Genomic DNA, 22,426 nt, shown 5'->3' with positions numbered 1-22,426 from the left:
ATTGTTTAATTCTTGAACATGGGTTGTACCTGCTTTCATTCTCACCCTGTGACCAAACAATCTACACTGGTACCTTGTAACCTTGTAACTCGACGTCCCCTAAACTTGAAACCTTTGAAACTCGATGCCCTTTGTGGAGAAATTTGTACCTTTAACTTGACGTGTGAGCGACTGTCGCTTTGTTCAGCGCTCAGCTTGAGCATTAAAATGTCATCAAAGTGTGAATATGAGACGAATCTGCATTTGTGTGGAATAAGCGTCAGATCCAGTGTTACAGCTCCACGTGTATCTGTGTTTATCTGGATTTTCCTCCCTGTTTCACTTTTAAACTTGTGTTACAGCTCGAGCTTCTGAGAAATGGTGAGAATCAGAATCAGCTTCTCCCAGAGTCTAAAACGCTTCTGGTTCAAAATAAAGCTTAATGTGGTTTAATGTAGTAAAAGAAGGAGACAGGAGCACTAAACTTCATTATTACTGCTCAGTTTCTCCACTAATGAAATTCCTCACTCGTTGTTTTAGTCACGTTAAGCTTAGTAGGAAATAACGGCACAGCAGCGCAAAAGCGGTTTTGTCACTTCTTATGTGAGTGCAGCTTTTATTGTGTTTTATATTGATTTTAACTGTTTTTAATTGTATTCCAGTGTTTGATATTATATTTGTGTTATTTTTAGTGTATAAGGGTAAAACAACCTCATTATTTGACATTAGTCTAAAATATATGCAGTACCACATGACCATGGAACACATTAACAGGTTTCCCAAACATTTACCCTGAAACTCAACATCTTTTAAACTCCCAGAACCGACTGATGTTGAGTTTCAAGGTGCTGCTGCAACCCAGCCCAGTGTTTAGTGTTGGAAGAGGTTCTGAACCCACCTCAACCCTGTCAGTGATCAAGCTGAATGAATAAAACATTATTCCACCGGCTCGGATGTGTTTCCTCTGGGAGAACAAATCTGCTGATGATTTAAATAAATCTATATTTTAGGAAGCTCGAGAGTTCGTAGCAGTTTTATTCTTGGTGAAAATAGCCGTTTTAATGCCATTGTGAGTCTGAATCATCAAATCAGTTCTATTCACGAGCTTCCTGCTCAGAGCTGTTAGAAAATCCAAAGCCGTGTGATTAATCATTGAAAGAGGAATTATTTGATCGACTGCTGCTTTCCAGGAAGTCTTTTCTTGAATTTTTGCTTTGTAATATGAGAGGAATTTGACAATTTCACTTGTATATGTGTGTGTGTGTGTGAACTGGTAAATTATGAAAGGGCCAGAGCTGTGGTATTTACTTAAAGTGATACTGAACTTAATAACATATTTTTAAAGGTTAAAACATTTTTTCTTATTATATATACACTGTTTCTGAAAGAACTGAACCATCACAGTGCAGATATACTGTATATATATTTAAATCATCATTTACTTACTCACTTTCTTAACCACTTATTCAATCAGGGTCGTGGGGTGGGGGGTGATGGAGCATATCCAAGCTTTTCAATGGCACACAGTAACACCCTGGACGAGGCACCAGTCCATAGCAGGGAAGACACACACACACACCTATTCACCTATAGGACAATTCAGTGTCTCCAATTGACCTGACTGCATGTTTTTGGACTGTGGGAGGAAACCGGAGCTCCTGGAGGAAACCCACACAGACACGGGAAGAACGTGCAACCTCCACACAGAAAGGACCCGGACCGTCCCGTTCCGTCTGGGGATCGAACCCAGAACCTTCTTGCTGTGAGGCGACAGTGCTACCCACGAGCCACCGTGCCGCCTTAAATCATCATTTATTTAAATAAAATAAAACAATTGTTTATTATTTATTAATACTGATTATTTATTAATATTAATGAATTGATTTTCTTGTACTAAATAAGTGATAATTAGGGCAATCACATCCAACAAACAATTTATCATTAAATAAGAATATGATTAATAAACTGGAGCTTATCCCCCCTGCTACTATGCTATGCTTGTTTGTTTATTAGGATTTTAACGTCATGTTTTACACTTTGGTTAAATTCATGACAGGAACGGTAGTTACTCATTACACAAGATTCATCAGTTCACAAGTTTAATATTAAACACAGTCATGGACAATTTTGTATCTTGCTATCCTATTGTATGCTAATGCCAATGGCAGCTTGTTGCAGTGCTCTTACTGTTCGCCTCGTTGCCTACATTAGATTTTATTCACTATTAATTATAAACATATACATTTGCATATTCCAAAATAAACTGCTAAGAATTTAATCATGTAAATGAATGTTTCTCACTGACTGTGTTATGCTACTGATAAGCCTTGCTTAGCTATAAGCAAATAGCGGCTAGTGTTTAAAGTCTTTAATATTTGTTATAATTACTATAATTACAATTACAGTTATTATAAAATATTTATATTTAATTCAAGAGCGGCAGGGCGACTGTGTTTGATATAACCTTGTGAACTGATGAATCTTGTGTAACGAGTAACTACCGTTCCTGTCATGAATGTAACCAAAGTGTAAAACATGATGTTAAAATCCTAATAAATAAATACAATTTAATTATGGACAAGAGATTCCAATAGTGAAACTGTGCTTACATCAGGATAGTCAGCTTGATAGATTACTAGGGTTGAAAGGCTGCTTCTTACTAACAAAGTGCACAATTTAAACATAAATTAGCATCAGCAGATCTGCATTAGAACCTGTGTTCAAGAGCTGGTCTTTTTTTCAAGAACTGGTCATCAAGGACCCCCCCCCCCCCCTTTTTTCTTTCAGTAGTTTGTTTTTGGTAGAGTCTGAGCCATTAAAACCCTGATAAAAATAAAGCAATTAGTGAATATAAATAAATGATGTTGCTATTTTAGTTACTGTGGCTGAATTGTGGTGTTCTGTCCCCACATTTAAATAGCTGCTCTGTTCCTGAAGCTATTTCTGATTCAGCTTTGTCTGTGATTCAGTTCCATAGAAACAACCATGTAATTGTGAATGCGTCGTATCTACAGTGTAGATTGATTGTAGTATTTAAGCAGAAGAAGAACGAGAAATAAGGACAAACCATGCGTTTTTCCCTATTATTTAGTCGTATCCAATTACCCGCTTGCATTTTGCTTCCTCTCTACTGCTGCAGACCTCCACTCCTGACCGAGGAGATCTGTGACTAGCACACACCCCTTTCAACACGTGTGCAGTATCCGACCGCTTCTTTTCACCTGCACCAGGAGGGTTTTTTTGGAGATCTGTATCGTGCATGGAGAGTCACGCACTGATCCCCATTATTCCCCGTCTTATTGCACAGGAGCCATCGATCATCCAGCACAGGTCTTATTGCAGCAGTTATGAAGAACCCCCTCAGACATTCCCACCCTCAGACGAGCCAAGCGTTGTCTGTTTAGGATAGCTGAGATTGAAGTGCGCTCAGGCTAACGTACTTTACTGCTGCACCACCTAAGCACCGTTAGATCAGATTTTTAACATATACAGCAGTACCTTGAAACTCAACGTCAATTGGTTCTGGGAGTGGCGCTGAGTTTTAAAGGTGTTGAGTTTCAAGGTATTTTTTCCCATAAGGATGTTTGGGAAACCTGTTAATACGTTCCATGGTCCCGTACAACTGCATATATTTTAGACTAATGTAAAATAATGAGATTGTTTTTGACACTTATACACTGAAAATAACACAAATATAATATAAAAACACTGAAATACAATTAAAAATAGTTAAAAATCAATAAAAAAAATACAAAAATAGCTGCACTTTAGCTTTACTTCTTTATTGATTTTTTTACACTTCTTAATGGTGGAGATGCTTGATCTTGGAATACTGTATTTCGTTCAGTACCAGCGCATTCACATAAGAAGTGATAAAACCACTTTTGTGCTGCTGTGCCGTTATTTCCTATGGAGCTTAACGTGACTTATTGTACTAAAACATCGAGTGAGAAATTTCATTAGTGGAGAAACTTATGAGCAGTTCTAATGAGGAGAAGTTTAGTGCTCCTGTCTTCTTCTTTTAGTACATTAAGTCACATTAAGCTTCATTTTTAACCAGAAGCGTTTTAGACTCTCTCTGAAAATCTGATTCTTACAATTTCTCAAAAGCTCGAGCTGTAACACAAGTTACATGTGAAAAACACAGATGCATGTGGAGCTTTCAGACTGGATCTGACGCTTATTCCACACCAATGCAGATTCGTCTCATAGTCACACTTTGATGACGTTTTACTGCACCGTTCAAGCCGAGCGCTGAGCAAAGCGGCTGTCGCTCACACGTCGAGTTTAAGGGTACAAGTTTCTCGACGAAGGGCGTTGAGTTTCAAAGATTTTGAGTTTAGGGGACGTTGAGTAACAAGGTACCAGTGCCAAGGTATTGCCGCTGTAGGTTTACATTTACATTTTCAGCATTTAGCAGACACCGTTATGCAAAGTGACTTACATTACAGTATACAGTCTGAGCATCAGAGGGTTAAGGGCCTTGCTCAAGTGCCCAACAGCAGCAACCTGCCAGTGGTGGGGTTTGAACTAGCGACCTTCTGAATACTAGTCCAGTACCTTGACCGCTAGGCTACGACTTGCCCATTTCTCACCCTATTAGTATGACCCTGGTCTTGTATGAATAAAACTAGCTGTTCTAACCAAACACACTTTATTACTACAAGAACTTTAACTCCGCTCTCCTCTAAGTGTTTCCTTCGCTCAGCTGTTTAACCAGAGCCGTGATTTTAATGCGCAGCCACATGGTCGTGTTGCTGAATCAGTCCGCGTCCGTCCTGCCTTCTGCTTTCCATTTGCAGATGGGATCTAGGCGTCATTAAACAGGGTGCCGTGTTTATGACCGACTTTCAGCTCGATTGACGTGTTAGCGGGGAGGTGAGTGTTAGAGCCGGGCGGTGGGGCTAACCTTATGCTTTTGCAAATTCAGTCTTCATACGCTCATTAGCTTTACTTTGAGTGTGTGTGTGTGTGTGTGTTTATGTGTGTGTGTGTGTTCAGTCGCCTCAACCAACTGTAATTCTTGGCATCATTTTTGCAATCTGGTCTCTTTTGATGTGCACGTGAGCTTTTATTGTTTTGGCCTGAACGGAGGCATCCAGCCAGTTTCCTCCTCAGTGACATCCTTTTCAAAACCTCCAATTATTTCACACCCCGGATTCATGTGAGACAAGTAGAGCTAAGTGAACGACTGGAAAAATGAGGGGTTTTTTTAAGCAGTGCCAAAACAGTGGGCTGAAAAGTGTATTCAGGCTTTTCCTTATAAATATTTGCAGATTTTGCAGGCTGTAACGGACAAACATGCATCTTTTTACATGTGCCTTGCACCCATTGAAAAGCTGGGATAGGCTTTTTTTTTTTTTTTTTTAAAGTGCGGAAACGTTTTGAATAAGCCTCGTATAAACAGAAATTTCCTAGCAATTTTCTTCCAATTTTGTCATATCCACTTACCTGATTTGCATTTTGGCCTGAACTGCTGCAATCTTATTACAAGTGTGTCGCTTGTTTTCACCCACACGAGGCAGATTCACATGGGGATCTGTATTGCATATGGAGAGTCATGCACCATTCCCCATAATTTCCTGTCTCACTGTCCAGGCGACCTCGATCAACCAGCAGAGGTCATAATTTCAGCAGTTATGAGGAATCCCCTTCAGCAATCTCCCCTACTGACGAGCCAATCATTGTCCGTAATTGTAAGTCACCTTGGATATACAGCTTCTGCTAAATGCCACAGATTTTAATGAACAAATCTGTTAACCCACAGCCCCAAATGTCTTTTCCGTTAGAGAAAAGCGCCGGCTCTGTCTGTAGCAGAGCTGAGACTCAAACCCGCGAGTTTTAAATGTCAGCGCTGGTGTGCTTGTGTGTTTTACCCCTGCGCATCCCAGTATTGCTGCACCCGTGTAGTTTTGTCTGGATATAAAGTAATTATATGCTGCCAGCTTCCAACCTTCAGTTTAAGGAAGATCTTTTACACCATGTTACATCATGACTGTAGCTCTGTGCACAAAGTAAAGTCCATAATAGAATAGAATGTCTTTTTTGACATTGTACAAAGACATGCTTTGAAAAAATTGGTAAAGATTAACTTGCCAAGGCCACTCAGGTGGCGCAGCGGTAAAAACACACGCTGGAACTAGAGCTGGGATCTCAAATGCATTGTATCGAGTCTCAGCTCTGCCTGCCGGCTGGGCTGAGCGACCACATGGACAACGATTGGCGTGTTGTTCATATAGGGGTGAGATATAGCCGTAATGTAATGTAATTACGACCTCTGCTGGCCGATTGATGGCGCCTACACAGAGACGGGGAAAGAGTGCTGTCAGGGTGTGTCTCTCCGTACACAGTGCTGATCCGCATTGCACTCGTCAAAGTGTAGGTGACAAAATGCATCCGGCTGCAGCCCACGTGTCGGAAAGGGCGTGGGTTAGCTTCGTTCTCCTTAATCAGAGCCGGGATTGGCATTTGTGGAGAGGAAGTGTGACGGAATCGGGCAATTGGACGCATTAAAAGGGAGAAAAAGGGGAGAAAATGCATTAAAAAAAATAATAAATAAATAAATAAATAAATATATATATATATATATATATATATATACACAGTATATATACTGTATATATATATATATATTAACTTGCCAAACCCACCAAACATATTCAGGATGAATTAGAACATCAATTGCTAACCATGCCATCAGCAAAAAATGTTTTTGGTTGAGCTTGTAGCCACTGATGCAGCGCTGCTTTCACATCATCATCACATGGAAATCTTCTTCCCCTTAAAGCTTCTTTGAGCGTCCAAAAAGGTGGAAATCAGATGGAGCTAAATCCGGACTATAAGCGTCTCTCAGTCTCTTAGACACGACCGATTCCTCTTCCTACTACACCCTCACTGCTTATAACCAAAATATAAAAGTGAGGAAACTTTTTGAAGATCTATTTAAAGTCCATATTAATGCGAACGGTTTTAAAACAGGATGTGCTTTTGCTTTAAGTGTTGTTCACATACAAACGTTTGTACTTCGGGCCGTAAATCCAGCTGGAGCAGCCGGGGTGTCTGGATGTAGTTACGGGTTAAAAGCCGCTCAGTGTTTGATGAATTCAAGAGGTCCTAATGGCACAGAGGGCAAGTGCTGATAAGAAGCAGTTACATTGCTCACAGGTTACAGGGGTGAAACTCAGAGCTTCTGCTTTTTCTGGTTCTCCTGCTTTATTTCCCAGCTCTCACTCTGTCTCTGTATATAAACAAATACAAGGAAATAAACATGCAGTCTTTTGAATGACCTGTAATTCTGTAAAAAACAACAACAAAATACTCAAGTTTTAACGACGTTGCATTTCAAGGTATTTCCCCCATAAGGATGTTAGGGAAACCTGCATCTGTTTTAGACTAATGTAAAATAATGAGGTTGTTTTTGACACTTATACACTGAACATAACACGAATATAATATAAAAACACTGAAATACAATTAAAAACAGGTAAAATCAATATAAAAATACAATAAACCTGCACTTTAGCTTTACTTCTTTATTGTTTCCCTATGCTTCTTAATGGTGGAGATGCTTGATCTTGGAATATTGTATTCCGTTCAGCACCAGCACATTCACATGAGTGCTTTTCCGCTTTCTGTACTAAAACAGCGAGTGAGGAATTTGATTAGTGGAGGAACTTATGAGCAGTAATAATGAAGAGGAGTTTAGTGCTCCTGTCTCCTTCTTTTACTACATTAAACCACGTTAAGCTTTATTTTGAACCAGAAGCGTTTTAGACTCTGGGAGAAACTGATTCTGATTCTCACCATTTCTCAGAAGCTCGAGCTGTAACACAAGTTTAAAAGTGAAACAGGGAGGAGAATCCAGATAAACACAGATACATGTGGAGCGGTAACACTGGATCTGACGCTTATTCCACACTAATGCAGATTCGTCTCATATTCGCACTTTGATGATGTTTTACTGCACCGCTCAAGCCGAGCGCTAAACAAAGCGGCGGTCACACATGTCGAGTGTAAGGGTATACATTTCTCGATGAGGTGTGTTTTAAAGTTTCAAAGATTTTGAGTTACAGGAAACCATTGTACACACAAACACTCGATACAGTTTTTTATGGTATTGTTTTCTTAGTGGGGCGACATGATGGCTCGATGGGTAGCACTATCGTCCTGGGTTTGATTCCCAGATGAAAACATTACAGGTCCATTCTGTGTGGAGTTTGCATGTTCTCCCCATGTGTTTGTGTGTGACTCTGAATTGGATAAAGCGATGGTAAAACAGACAGCAAATGAATGAAAAAATTGCAGGTTATACAGGCTTTAAGGCACCAAAGTAGCCAATCCATGATGCACCCTCCACCGAGGGTTTGCGATGTGTCAATGCTACCTTCACAAATGATGCCCTGATACCCTGACAGATGTTGGTTTTAGCACCTTTTGCTGATAATTGTCTGGATGGTCTTAAATATCACTGGCATGAAGAACTTGACGTCCACTTTTCCTGGCAAAGAAGTGCCCACATTTCCATCGTCTTTCAAAGAACTTGGTTACATTTCTGCATAGTATTTTCATAGTGTTATTACTTGTAGATCAGCGGACCGGTTTCATATAAAATATCATTTCACGGGCCGGCGGGGGTGGGAGGATTTAAAATAAAATTATACTACAGCATAAAAAGTGCACAACAATAGTACCCACCAATGATGGAAAATCAGTGGGAACCCTCAGACGTTTGTTTTTTGCTCATTATAGCTTGTGGGCTTCATTTTTTGGTATCATGTGACTGAAATAGGTATGACGTGTCAAACAGGTCAAGAGTGTGACTGTCAATAGAACAGAAATATATATATATACTGTATATATATATATATATATATATATATATATATATATATATTTAATATATACTGTTATATGTATATCCACAGTAGATGTGGTGAGCCACAACTCAGGGTGACACAGTGGGCAGTGCTGTGGCCTCAAAGCAAGAAGGGCTTGAGTTTGATTCTCAGGTTCCCAGCAATTCCCAGCAGTCAGGGCCCTTTCTGTGTGAAGTTTGCATGTTCTCCTCATGTCTGTTTCCTTTGGAAGCGAGTCCAAAGACTTGCAGTCAGGATAACATTACCTATCTGGGGTGTTTCCTACACTTCAGACCCACTGCATCCCTGACCAGGATAAATAGGTAGTAAACATGAATGAATGGATTAAAACAATAAAACAACAATATGTTATTGTTAGCAATAAAAAATATAAAAATAGTAATGAATTTTTGTACCTTTGTCAGTTATAAAGCTTCAGTAGAATTTAGAAATGTATTTTACAAAACACCCCATATAAATACCCAATGTGGCGTGTGTGCTAGCAGTCTTAAAAGCTACATTCTCTTTTCTTTTTCTTTTTTATATATATACAAACCAAATACACAATAAACCTGAGCTAAACTCTCTGGGGAACACACTGGCATTTAACATCGCCGCCATCCATTTATTTTTTACCCTTTTGTGAATAGCAGCAATATCAGTTTTATTGTAAATGGTACCACAGCTTTTGGTGGAGTAAAACCTGTACCTGCTGGATTATTTACTGTACAACATATCATAAAAACCTGAGCACTACAGGTTGCTTTGAGACACTGTCCATCATAAAAAGCTCTATACAAATGTTTTGATTTGTGTGTTTATTTAAGACGGTTTCTCTTTGACGAGTTCTGTTCTATCCGTGTGTTAATTCTGGTTTAGTTACTTCCAGTCTCGGCTCTGTTAATGTACAAGCGCGATGTAAACTGTGAAAGCAGCAGCGAACGTCGACGGGCTTGAAAATCGATTCAAATCATCGTCCTTGAATTGAAAATAACAGAAGGCAATAATTATAGCCAGCGAGCGCGGGCCAAATCCCACATTCAATTTCCATCTCCTTTGTCAGAAGATTAATATCTGGCCTTGGAACTTCTTTAGGTTTGATCTACAGCATCAGACAAGTAACCTCACGCTTAAAGGATACGAAGCAATTTTCAAGTGCCAATTGGGTCAATTAAGCATTCTGCTATTACAGCGCTATAGATTTGGGTTCAAGGCTTAAAGAAGAGAGAGAGTGATGGAGCCTATAAAACAGGGTACAAAAGTGCTGTAGTTAATTGGGACTGATCTGAAGCTGTGTTGAGGCGCTTTCAGGCAAGCGGTTCTCACACTGGGTCTGTCTGAATACACAGACGCATTTTACATCATCCTACACTCCTGAGAAGAGGGCATGTCTAAATTCCTAGATTCCTTAAAATGCTCCTACTGAGGCGCCTTAATTCTGAGTGATAATCTGACTGCATAATGAGGGAGCGTCCGACGCTTCCTCAGCACTGAAGGCATTCCCAGCATTCAGTGCGGCACGACTTTCCTCACAAAAATCTACAAACGTGGTGAATGAATAAATGCGGAGCAACCAATGGAGTTCTTTTCACATGTAGTCACATGCTCAGTAAGTTTTCAGACAGACCTATAGTGAGCTGTCTTGCTGATCACTACCTACATGAGCAGGATTCTAACTGGGGCAGGCTGTAGCCTAGTGGTTCTATCTAAGGTACTAGACTAGTAAGCAGAGAATTGCTGGTTCAAGCCCCACCGGGTGGCTGCTGTTGGGCCCTTGAGCAAGGCCCTTAACCCTCATTTGCTTAGACTGTAAGTTCTCAAAGAATGTAAGTTGCTTTGAGTAAAGGCGTCTGCTAAATGCTGTAAATGTAACTGGCATTGAACTTTAATTAAAGGCAGATTATTGAGATTATTAGAATAAACGCAACAGCTTTAATTTATTCTGTCCACATTCTGCAATGCACCAGTTTCAAAATATCCATGCAGTGAAATCCAGATCTTCTGTCCCTGAGTAACACTGTCAAATGTCAAGGTGGAAAAATATGTACTGAACAGTCACCCTCGCTACCCATGAAGTGTTGTTGTTTTGCTAGCAGCCGCGCTGCATGTTAAGTGTTTGCGCACGATTAAAGGACGGCGCTAATGACTCCTCTCATCCACGCCACGCACCGCGCAGATGGCAGACCGACTGCTTCGTTACTTAGCGTCGGCCGAGTGAGAAACGTCCTGCCATCTTTGCCATCGCTCTGACAATATGGACGCTTCTGCTCTCCAGGCCCTGAAGTCATAAAGTATAGAGATACAAATCACAACACAACCTGAGTACGCAATACTTAGTAAATGCTTTATTATTTGTACATCCAATCAACTAAAAGTTGACAATGCTAATACTAAATAATATTAGAACACTTTATAAAGCTAACAGCAGTCGCTGCATCAGCTCTAGTTCTTATTTATTACTGAGTGTGTTAGCTATTAGTAAATGTGATTCCCACAGGCTCAATAGAGGATCGCCTTTACTAAAGCAATATAATGTTCGTCTATCATGGTCGATGATGACCATGGGTTCATGCTGAAGCCATGATTTGCGCTAGACTTAGATTATAGTGAGGGAGAGTTGCGGTTCATCAACCAGTCAAGACGGCTGGGGGTAGAGAAGGATGCAGTGGATGGCCAGCAGTGTTTTCCGTGCCTCACTGTGGCCTAATTGTCTGATCGCGCTCCACAACAAATTAGCTAAAATCTTGAGAAACAATATTTTTTTTTTTTCCAATAAGGATAATTAGTGACAGTTATACGTATATGTATAATATATATATATATACATTCATATATAGCAATAATACCAGTAGTGTGACAGAAGACACTTTTTTCAAACTTTTCAGTAAACGTTTGGATTAAAACATGTTACACAAGCACGGAGTTCATGAACCATTCTTCTTCTTCTTCTTCTTCTTATTATTATTATTATTAGAAGAATGGTCAGGGATGCAGTTTTCTCTTTATCTCGCTGTTTTAACCTCTAACCTCTAATTATTGCTGAGTGGACCAGGAAACAGTAAAGAATGATGCACCAGTATCCTGAATCCTGCCAAAAACCACACATGCACTGGTTCTCATCACGGCATCAGTGTTTCCTCTGTTATGGCAGTTTTTTTATTTAACAGAACAAACAAGGACACCTTTTTGCTTTCCAGAGCTGCAGCCAGTGACGCTCTGCCGTCCACGTGATGAACAACCTGGAGATCTTTTTGAAGAACCCTCGTAGTTAAAATAAACAGATAAGATCAATATAAAAACAGACTCGACAAACAATAGTTTATAAATAAAAAAATCACAGCAGCTCATATGTAATATTGCACATTTTAATTGTAGGTAGTTAATAAAAGCACAAAAGCAGTGTGTGGATGTTGGTTGTTTAAAGTCTTTGTAGACCAGGAGAAGAAACTGTTCTTATGTCTGGAGGTACAAACATTCAGCGCCTACCTGAAGGCATCAGGTCAAACAAATGAAAAGCGAGATGTGAGGGGTCTGTAAGGATGGAAGAGCATCGGCTAGGGCATGAGAACTGGAGATATCATCCAGGGAGGGCAGAGAGCACCTAACGATCCTCTGAGCTGTATCTATGATCCTTTGCTTGGTCTTCTTTTTAGTCTCGGTGCAACCTGTATACCACACACTAATGCAACATGCTAACATGGAAAGCTGGTCGGTCTGGGCCAACATGGCTGGCAGTAAAATATAGAAAAGGTTATTTAGTGCTTATAAGGTATTTAGTAGGCTACTTAATGTTGACAGTTTAGAAAAAGCCATTTACTGGACAATCCGGAGCGTTCCCCTGTGCACAACATCTCCATAAAGACGTTTAATGGGTTTGGTGTGTGGGAAGTAACCTGCACAGAGCCTTGACCTCCACCCAGTTGAACACATTTGGGATGGATTTGATTGTTGATTGTGAGACAGGCCTTCAAATTCTGAAATGTGATGTCCAACAAGCTCATGGTCAGCATACTTTCATTATACTCCATATAATGTATAAAAGCCAGATGGGGTCAACAAATCTTTATCCAGCAATAAGTGGTTTAGGCTGGTTAGAACCTCTTGAGGCTCTTACTGTAAAATAAATAAGAATTTGAACTGTTCCTCTTTTTTTCTTTCATCTGGCCCCTGACATTAATGCTGTCTCAGTGTACATCAAGCACTATGTACCAGGTTCTATAGGGAGATCACACTCTGAACCTTTCCTGTTGATTGAACTACTTGTATTTCAAGTGTCAGGCTCTGGACTAGTGGACGTCTCTCTCTGGATATATACTTCTGGCAGACATTTTTATTCTTATCCATCTCATATTTGGCACATTTTGTGACATTCCACGTCTCTGAAATCAGCAGGTCTCTGACTGTTAGACAGGCGGATTGGAAATGACAGAGCGACGGCACTTTGCCTGCTGATAAATTAGAACGGGCTGTAGCGCTGCTCGGTGTGAAAATATGAACCCGTTCCTGCTTTGAAGACTGTTTAAAGAGTTTTCAGCAGCTTTTAGCATAAATTTGGCCTGAATGCATGTCTTGGAGCTTGTGGGAGGAAACTAGAGCACCTGGGGGAAACCCACATAACCATGGGAAGAACACAGGTGAGGGTTGGAACATGACTGACTGAGCACTGGTTTCTGTACCTGGATGGCAGCCTCCAATGCGGGTTACTGTGGTTATCCAATAATCCGTGATTACTTTTGGGTGGTTGTTTGTATTGTATGCTTCCATCCACATGACACGATGACTAAACCCATTAATGCAACCGTTTATAGCGATGCCATACGGCTTTAGTTTATCGTACGAGTCCATAAGGCACAGTTGAAGTACTGGCGACGACGCAACGCAGACGCCGAGCGTTTTTTACAGTGGCCCTAATATGCCGTTGTACATTGATGAGTGATAATTTAACATATAGTTTTTTATTTATTTATTTATTTAAATACAGTCAGACTCTGGGTTGCACAAACTGCAGTGAAGCAACATCGTTGTTAAAGGCCAGAATAAGAAGAAAAAAAGAGAGAAAAAGTTCAGCCTCTTTTAGATTCTGTCTCGTAGTTGGAGCCCCAGGAGAAAACCAAGCTGTCATTGACCTTATCCATGTCACTCAGGAAAAAAAAACAAGAGTAGAACTTCCTTTGTGTGCCTCAGGACACGGTCATGAAGGATTCTTTTTAAAGGGCAACATTCCTTAGTTTTATTCTTCTTATATTGTCAGAATTGGTACATAGCAAGTATATTAGTATGCATACGGTAAAGTAATGCAGATTTTTATATTAATTTATAGTAATTTATAGTAATTCACTGTGAACAATCAGGCAGTACTAAGTAGTTACTAGGACTAAAAGAAGGGAGCATATTACCTCAATTACTGGCGTCTTTGCACTGGTTGCCTGTTGCTTATAGGTTTAGGTATACCCTGCCCTTGGATATTAGACTTGCTGGGTCAAAGGAGATAGGACATATTTTTATACCTTAGCCTTTGAGAATGGACACTAGCTGATGTTTCCTGTTTTATCTGTTATTAGATGGGGTTTGTATGGTTTTTGTGTGTTTTATTCCACCCATTTCTTTTAGTTTTTATCTTTTTCATTCATATTTTATCTTATTAATTGTGAATCACTTTGTAGCCTGTCTTAGAAAAGTGCTTTATAAATAAATGTTTACTTACTTACTAAGCTGTAAACAGTAACATAACTAGGTGCAGAAGGGGACTGGGTCTGGGGAATACAAATTAAACTGAGCCAGTATATGCCTGATTATGCCCAGTTAGTGTATACCAGATCAGTAAACTCACACAAGAGCAATATCCTTAAGAAAGACATTGTAATAATGATGGCCTTAAATGGCTTTGCTAAAGACAGACTGAGGCGCAACCCCCACTCACCTGCTAGACAGGAAATAGAACCAATTTGCAAGTATTTAATCAACGTAGAATGATGACATGAGTACAAAGCCACTAACTAATAACAGGGGACAACTGCAAATAAATAAGCAGCCAAATTATTAAAACTAAGTAAGTAACTAAGCAAGCCGCAACGGAAAAAAGGATAGAAAAGGGATAGTGCAGAAATGAGAATGGTATAGGATGATATGACAGGCAACTCTGGATGTCCGTGACAAGCAAGCAGTCAGAAAGCTGTCAGAACCTGTTCTGCTACATCAACAGGGACGTCAGGCAATCTGCTCGCCCAGTGCCTCTTGCTTTTGAGGCCCTAAAATTCTGCAGGAACAGGGCGGAGTTCGTAAAAAGCACAAGATTCTGGACCAAACTATCTGGCATCACAGCTTCAGAGAAAATGCAAGTGTGTCAACAACAAGTTGGCAAAGAAAAAAGAGAAAAGCAGTGACATATAGGAAACCTTCCACCTGGACCGAATTAACGTTTATAAAGGGCAGGTCCTTATCAATCAAGAGGCATTGACTAATTACACATTACGCTTACGTGCCCCATTTGCCGGCCAAACTAGGCAGTACAGAGGGACACGACTTCTAATGTGGGTGAACTGTTGAACCTCATTCCATAGTCAACCCATTACGAACATACTGGGGAACATAAAGGTGATGACAATGAGTGCCAAAAATGAAAAGGGCTTGTGATGATGATGGTGACCAGAAAAGAAACAGAGCATATGTTGGACACCAGGGAAAGAAAAGAGCTTGTGATGGACACCAGGAATGAAACTCGGCTGATGATGAAGAACAGAGACCAGGATAGGATCTGGACCGCTAATGCATGCAAGGGTTGGTGTCCAGCACAAGTAAACTCCAGCAAAAGAGCAGTACTGGTGATGGAGACCAGAGAAGGAAGGTGATGCTTGGCTGTAAAGGAACATTGGGGAACCACCAGGGAAGGAACCGGACTGATGAGGGATGTCAGGAAAGGAACAGGGCTGATGATGGACACCAAGGAAAGAACATGGTTTTTGATGGGCAGCAGAAAAGAAACCAGAAGGAGTTGATGATGGACACTAGGGTTGAAAAGTTCATAAGGACGTGACTAAATCAGGAGGGAAGACTGTTTAGGAAAGGTTGAGGGTTTGTAGTGAAGGGAATGAGGTTTAGTCTCACACTGCAGAAGGATTAGAGTCTGAGTCTAACTTATGTTCAGGGTCTCACAAGGGCTGAAGGTCAGAAACAGGGGTTATGTCCGAACAGGCAGAGCAAGATTACGGCATTAGCCGAGACTCAGATGGAGCCATTAGTGAAGCCAGGATGAGGACAGATAATGAACTAAGGGCAGTTTGGAATAGAGTGATTTAGGAGCTGGGCCAGAGGAGACACCGCTCCAGAAACATCAAAGAACTAGTGTGCAGATTTAGAGCAAGGATCAGAAGACTAGACATCATGATGTGGCTTTAAATCCATTCTTGGTGACCCTGAATCTCTGTTTCTACTTTTTCTTAGGTTACCAAGAGTACTAAAGAAAATAGTGCTGATCACTAATTCATTCATGACATTTAAAAGATTTACGACAATTTGAGTAATTAAGGGCCTTGCTCAGAGGCCCAACACTGGCAAATTGGCAAGGGTTGTCACGCGGGGTCAACGGACCGAGGCAAAAGGGGGCGGACACACACGCAGAGATGTCTACTAATATATTTATTAATAAAGAACAGTGCTATCTACCATGACTTGACATGAGCATAAACTACTAACATGACTTGACATGAGCATAAACTACTAACATGACTTGACATGAGCATAAACTACTAACATGACTTGACATGAGCATAAACTACTAACATGACTTGACATGAGCATAAACTACTAACATGACTTGACATGAGCATAAACTACTAACATGACTTGACATGAGCATAAACTACTAACATGACTTGACATGAGCATAAACTATTAACATGACTTGACATGAGCATAAACTACTAACATGACTTGACATGAGCATAAACTACTAACATGACTTGACATGAGCATAAACTATTAACATGACTTGACATGAGCATAAACTATTAACATGACTGGTAACATAGGCTAAACATAGGCTAGGCACATTGGCTAAACATAAGCTAGGAACATTGGTTAAACATAAGCTAGGAACATAGGCTAAACATAAGCTAGGAACATAGGCTAAACATAAGCTAGGAACATAGGCTAGAAACACAGGCTAGGAACACTGGCTAAACACAGGCTAGGAACACTGGCTAAACATAAGCTAGGAACATAGGCTAAGCATAAGCTAGGAACATAGGCTAAACATAAGCTAGGAACATAGGCTAGAAACAAAACCCCTACCGTGCTCACCAAAAGTCCACATGAAAACAAAACAGTTCCCAATGTTTGTGCTCCAGCACACCTCTTAAATAGAGGGCAGCTGGAGCCCATTAGTCCTTGGGAACCAATCGAAAGAGAGGGTGTGGCAACTAGGCACACTGGAGCACACAAAGGCTCCTAGTGTGACATATGCCCCCCCCAAAGGCACTACTCCAGGAGTGCCTTAAAAATAGGAAAAAAAAAAAAAAGACAAGGAGGTCCTGGGCCCTGAGGGGCAAATTTGAAGTAATTTAAGATGTCCTCAGGCAGGCGTGATAAAAATGGTGGCACGCAGGCTGCCGACAGAAATCCAGATGTGCCGTCGGGGGGCGTCAACGAGGGTTCAGAAGTGCCCTCTGGGGACACCAAGGAGAATTCAGAAGCGCCATCGGGGGGCGCTGACGAGAAATCAGGAGCAGCATCTAGGGGTGCCGACGAGAGTTCAGAATCGATGTCGGGGGGCGCTGACGAGGAGCCAGGAGCACCATCTAGGGGTGTCGACGAGAGTTCAGAAGCGCCGTCGCGCATCATCTCAGAAACAGAAACGCCATCGGAGGGCGTCATCTCCGAAACAGAAACGCCATCGGAGGGCGTCATCTCAGGAACAGAAGCGCCTTCGGAGGGCGTCATCTCAGGAACAGAAGCGCCTTCGGAGGGTGTCATCTCAGGAACAGAAACGCCATCGGAGAGAGTCATCTCAGGAACAGAAACGCCATCGGAGGGCGTCATCTCAGGAACAGAAACGCCATCGGAGGGCGTCATCTCAGGAACAGAAACGCCATCGGAGGGCGTCATCTCAGGAACAGAAGCGCCTTCGGAGGGCGTCATCTCAGGAACAGAAACGCCATCGGAGGGCGTCATCTCAGGAACAGAAACGCCATCGGAGGGCGTCATCTCAGGAACAGAAGCGCCATCGGAGTACGCCATCTCAGGAACAGAAACGCCATCGGAGGGCGTCATCTCAGGAACAGAAGCGCCATCGGAGTACGCCATCTCAGGAACAGGAGCGCCAACAGGGAGCGCCAACTCAGGAACAGGAGTGCCGTCGAAGAACTCCAACACAGGAACAGGAGTGCCATCGAGGAACTCCAACACAGGAACAGGAGCACCGACAGGGTACTCCGACACAGGAACAGAAGAGCCATCGGGGGACTCTAACACAGGAACAGGAGTGCCGTCGGGGGACGCCAACACAGGAACAGGAGCGCCGTCGGGGGGCGCCAACACAGGAACAGAAGCGCCAACGGGGGGCGCCAACTCAGGAACAGGAGTGCCGTCGAAGGGCACAAACTCAGGAACAGAAGTGCCGTCGGAGGACACCAACTCGGGAACAGAAGTGCCGTCGGAGGACACCAACTCGGGAACAGAAGTGCCGTCGGAGGACACCATCGAGGAGACAGGAGCGCCGTCAGGGGGCGCCATCGAGGAAACAGGAGCGCCGTCAGGGGGCGCCATCGAGGAAACAGGAGCGCCGTCAGGGGGCGCCATCGAGGAAACAGGAGCGCCGTCAGGGGGCGCCATCGAGGAAACAGGAGCCAGCTGCGTTGAGCCTGGCGAAGAGGCTCCGGGAGTCAGCTGCGTTGAGCCTGGCGAAGAGGCTCCGGGAGTCAGCTGCGTTGAGCCTGGCGAAGAGGCTCCGGGAGTCAGCTGCGTTGAGCCTGGCGAAGAGGCTCCGGGAGTCAGCTGCGTTGAGCCTGGTGAAGAGACTCCGGGAGTCAGCTGCGTTGAGCCTTGAAAAGATGCATCTGCAATAAGCTGTAAAAACACTGGAGAAACGTCATTGAGCTGTGAGGACCCTGGAGAGGCGTCCGAAGTCACTGGAGAAAACACTGGAGAAACAGCACTCAGCTGTGAGGACCCTGGGGAGGCGTCCGAAGTCACTGGAGAAAACACTGGAGAAACAGCACTCAGCTGTGAGGACCCTGGAGAGGCGTCCGAAGTCACTGGAGAAAACACTGGAGAAACAGCACTCAGCTGTGAGGACCCTGGGGAGGCGTCCGAAGTCACTGGAGAAAACACTGGAGAAACGTCATTGAGCTGTGAGGACCCTGGAGAGGCGTCCGAAGTCACTGGAGAAAACACTGGAGAAACAGCACTCAGCTGTGAGGACCCTGGGGAGGCGTCCGAAGTCACTGGAGAAAACACTGGAGAAACAGCACTCAGCTGTGAGGACCCTGGAGAGGCGTCCGAAGTCACTGGAGAAAACACTGGAGAAAACACTGGAGAAACAGCACTCAGCTGTGAGAATTTTGCTCTCATGAGGTCCTTGAACACCTTAACCGAGTTCAGCACAACTCCCCTGTCAGACCACAGCTGCCTGCCCCACTCACGAGCGGGACCCCTCAGCCTAGACATCATGAACCGAACTTTGTCGATTTCAGCTGGCTGGGGGTCCCGAAGGTGTTGCAGGTAGAGCTGGCTCTGAAGCAGGAAGCCTTCGACAAACGGGTCGCTTCCATCATAAGGAGCTGGCCTACTTAACGGTACGGTCTGAGGAAACCTCATGGAGTTAAACTCCGGGAATTCATGGACCAAAAACATCTCGCTGTGTCCTGGTAAGAGGGGGAACTGTTATGTCACGCGGGGTCAACGGACCGAGGCAAAAGGGGGCGGACACACACGCAGAGATGTCTACTAATATATTTATTAATAAAGAACAGTGCTATCTACCATGACTTGACATGAGCATAAACTACTAACATGACTTGACATGAGCATAAACTACTAACATGACTTGACATGAGCATAAACTACTAACATGACTTGACATGAGCATAAACTACTAACATGACTTGACATGAGCATAAACTACTAACATGACTTGACATGAGCATAAACTACTAACATGACTTGACATGAGCATAAACTACTAACATGACTTGACATGAGCATAAACTATTAACATGACTTGACATGAGCATAAACTACTAACATGACTTGACATGAGCATAAACTACTAACATGACTTGACATGAGCATAAACTATTAACATGACTTGACATGAGCATAAACTATTAACATGACTGGTAACATAGGCTAAACATAGGCTAGGCACATTGGCTAAACATAAGCTAGGAACATTGGTTAAACATAAGCTAGGAACATAGGCTAAACATAAGCTAGGAACATAGGCTAAACATAAGCTAGGAACATAGGCTAGAAACACAGGCTAGGAACACTGGCTAAACACAGGCTAGGAACACTGGCTAAACATAAGCTAGGAACATAGGCTAAGCATAAGCTAGGAACATAGGCTAAACATAAGCTAGGAACATAGGCTAGAAACAAAACCCCTACCGTGCTCACCAAAAGTCCACATGAAAACAAAACAGTTCCCAATGTTTGTGCTCCAGCACACCTCTTAAATAGAGGGCAGCTGGAGCCCATTAGTCCTTGGGAACCAATCGAAAGAGAGGGTGTGGCAACTAGGCACACTGGAGCACACAAAGGCTCCTAGTGTGACAAGGGTGGAACCCAAACCAGCAGCCTTGTGATTACTAGTCTAGTATTTTAATCACTAGGGTTGAGGGCCTTTGTTCAAGGGCACAACACTGGCAACTTGGCAGTGATGGGGCTTGAACTGGGAACTATCTGATTCCTAGTCCAGTTTTTCTCTCTTTTTCTCCCAATTTAGAGTAGCCAGTTAGTCTTTTGCTGCTGGGAACTAACTTTTTTAGAAACAGATTTTCACTTTTTCCACTTTTCAGAAACAAAAGTAAAAGCACTTTTTTTTTACATTTTTTCATTTTATAGAAGCAGCTTTTTACTTTTTTACTTTTTAGAAGCAGCTTTTTACTTTTTTACTTTTTTTAGAAACAACTTTTTATATTTTTCCACTTTTTAGAAGCAGCTTATTATTTTTTCACTTTTTAGAAACAACTTTTTACATTTTTCCACTTTTTAGAAGCAGCTTTTAACTTTTTTCCACTTTTTAGAAACAAAAGTTAAAACATTTTTTCCCTTTTCCCACTTTTTAGAAGCAGCGTTTTACTTCTTTCCACTTTTTAGAAGCAGATTTGTACTTTTTTCCACTTTTTAGAAGCAATTTTTACTTTTTTTTTACTATTTAGGAGCAGCTTTTTACTTTTTTTCACTATTAGAAGCAGCTTTTCACATTTTTCCACTTAAATAAACAACATATTAACCACTGAAATAAAGCATTAAACCAAGCCAGGAACAGAGACTGAGTTAGAAACAGGAAGTGAAGAGATGTTCATGCCAGCTCTGCTATAAAAGTCTCTACTTTAAAACCTGAGTACAATTTATACACACGCTTTTATTTCAATTGAGAATCAGAATACATCACATCTCGGCGCGTCAGGGCTTTTGTATTTGAATTTTTAATTAGATACACAATATTTGAGGCGTGTTGATCGTAAGCGCTCGTCTGGCGAGGTACAACATTTACACCTCACATGACAGGAAATCGATAGCATCTAAATAAACGTCAGTGCAGGAGGAACACCAGCGTATTTCTCTCGCCGTGTTCTTCATGCCTCTACAAATAATGACTGGAATCTATAAAAGCTCCTCTGGACAGGCGCTAACATTTCGACAGCTTGTATTTCTTTTAAAGATGAAATATCACCTCCTGTTTGCTAATGGCTTCACAAACTCTGCCAGTGCATTTTTTATGCTTGGTGGAAGGAAACTTTACTATGAAACTAGCACAGCAGAACTAACTAGTATCGTAAAGCATCTTTGTGAAATAAAAATGAAGTATATGAGTAGCTTGTTTGTTTATATGATGCATTACATTTTTTATTAGTTCTTTATTATTTTGTATTTGCCAGTGATCAACCGTCAGTTAAAGACTGTCATGCAAAATGTGCCTCTAGACTCATTTTAGACTAATTTATTTAATTTATTATTTTTATTTATTTTTATTTAACCAAATACCTGAAATAAATGAATATATAAATAATAATAATTTTGTTCAGTAGCTTTTACTCTCAAAATGTATATAAGGGGCTGTTTGCCTCTAGTATACTCAACAAATATACGACCCCAAATCAGAAAAAGTTGGGACAGCATGGAAAAAGCAAATAATTAAAAAACACAGAGTTTCTTACATTGACTGACTTTTATTTGATGTCAGACAGGATGAACCTGAGATATTTCATGTTTTATCTGCTCAACTTCATTTCATTTATTAATAAACATCCATTCCTGCATTTCAGGTCTGCAACACATTTCAAAAAAAGTTGGGACAGTAAAGCATTTACCACTTTGTAATGTTGCCGTTCCTTTTCACCACAGTTAAAAGACGTTTTAGCACCGAGGAG

The sequence above is a fragment of the Trichomycterus rosablanca genome, chromosome 7, assembly GCF_030014385.1.
Source record: "Trichomycterus rosablanca isolate fTriRos1 chromosome 7, fTriRos1.hap1, whole genome shotgun sequence".
NCBI lineage: Eukaryota > Metazoa > Chordata > Actinopteri > Siluriformes > Trichomycteridae > Trichomycterus > Trichomycterus rosablanca.
Note: the sequence above shows the minus strand (reverse complement) of the source record.